This window comes from Lepidothrix coronata, unplaced genomic scaffold, assembly GCF_001604755.1.
Source record: "Lepidothrix coronata isolate B3197 unplaced genomic scaffold, Lepidothrix_coronata-1.0 Scaffold96, whole genome shotgun sequence".
In the NCBI taxonomy this organism is placed as follows: Eukaryota; Metazoa; Chordata; class Aves; order Passeriformes; family Pipridae; genus Lepidothrix; species Lepidothrix coronata.
In genome coordinates, this window is record NW_016690276.1 from 2742878 (window position 1) to 2744754 (window position 1877).

The 1877-nt window shown below is 43.3% G+C and overlaps 1 long non-coding RNA gene across 1 annotated transcript; it reads left to right on the forward strand.

Moving 5' to 3' along the window:
- Nucleotides 1-1877, forward strand: LOC108500877. The gene is made up of 3 exons (XR_001876043.1): nt 1-43; nt 1219-1273; nt 1607-1877. It is a non-coding gene; the product is annotated as an uncharacterized LOC108500877 (long non-coding RNA).

A 1877-nucleotide genomic window follows, 5' to 3' on the forward strand; every position in this document is an offset into this window, starting at 1 on the left:
TACTGGGTAGCAATGATGAAGATGAAGCGATAGATAATGATGTGTATGTGACTGAATTTTTTGCCTTTTTCTTTTCTTTTTTTTTTTTTTTTTTTTTAATAGGGGCAGGATGAAGTTATACTGCTATGGCCTGGCTTATCTTTGAAGCCTTCACTTACTCTACTTATTTCCCTCTTTCTCCTGTGTTGCATGATGATCAAATGATACCATTTGCACTTCAGGAGAAAAAGGTAGCCCAAGGCAGATGCACAACTTTGCATAGAATCTTAAAGACAAGTATAGGGGTATGGCAAGAAAGGGGGATTAATGACAGGCCATAGCTCAAAAAGTATTGTGTTTGTTTTTCCTGCCAAGCTCTAGTAGTGATGTCAGATATGGAAATTGGTGTTGATGAGGCTTGGCATCATGGGATCGGAAGCAGCAGCTGGGCAAATTCCATGCAGGTTTTAATATTTGAACCTTTTGGATTGATAAAAGGCAATGTAGGAGAGAACTTGAGTATGGTACTTTTGGGTGTCAGGCCTTAAATACACCACCTAAAGGGCTTCTACTCTTCTAAACCATAGTGCATTTTGCCATTGGATTTGTAGATCTTTAAGTGTTGGTTGCTTAAGTATGTCACTGAACAAATCCCACCACTTGGTTAATATAAAAAGAGGAATATTTTGTTCCTTGAGTCTCAAGCGTCTCTGCTACTGAGTGCACTTTCCTGCTTTGTTTAGCCCAGGCTGAAAGAGCTTGGTGCTGCCGCATTTAACATTGACCAAAGGGTCCTTCCTGGGGCCGGACTTGTCAAGGCCGTCTGCAGTGTTACTCTGTAGCATCAGGCCCTGTTTCCTTCTGCAATTAATAGTTCCCAGAGGACAGCTCTATGCTTTAGTTACAAAGCTGTTATTGATGACCTGTTGGAGATTAATGCTGCCATACACTGACTGCCCAGCGCTAGAGGTTGCTGTTACTTCAAATCCTAGAGCAGGGTGACTGACTGCACCTTTCTCCTCATGAAAACCAAGATGCTGTTTCCTTTAGATCAGGGAGATCCAAACTCCTCATTACATGCAGCAAACAGAGAGCTAAAGATTTGCAGGGTTCTTCAAATCAAATGGACAATGGCCAGTCAGTGCAGTCAGATGATTATATGACATTTTATATATCGGTAACCCTCGATGCGCAGTGATATTAATGGCTGCATGTTCTTCGTGGTTCTGTTCTCTCTAGGGCGCGGCCAGAGGGTACCATTAGGTGTCCGATTTGCATGGATTTTTACTCAGAGGTAAGGATTCACGTGTTGTCATCCTTTCTGCTTTGTTGGAGAGAGGAGGGGGCAGAGGGGGAGCTGTGCAACTCAGTTGTCTTATGTGAGCTGCTATGGGCAGCTGCCTTGAAGCACAAGCCTTGCTGCAAAGCTCCACAAGTCACTTCTTGGTGCTGTACACAGAGAGAGAAACCCCTGCCAAGATGGCACTGGCAGCTCTCTGGGTCCCTCATCATTCTAGCAGTAATGGACTGATTCCAGATATTCCAAGTCTCCTTTCTCTGCTGCCAACAGAGCAGCAAGTTGGAATTCTTTCCTCCCAAATACATGTTGTGGTTTTCTTTCCTTCAGATTCTGCAAAGTGAACGACTGTTTTTGTCAACCCAGTGTGGTCATGTCTTCTGCAGTCAGTGCCTCCCTGTTGCCCTTGAGACTGCCAACACGTGTCCAATCTGCAGGACAGAACTCACTCATGAACAGTATCATTCCATTTATATATGAGCACTTCTATTTCTCAGGACAGACTCAGATGGATCTTGGGGGATAGGCCATGTAAAGACCTTTTCCTTCATGTATATAGTTATTCTTGTATATAGTTCCATTTTTCCTGAATTTAATTATA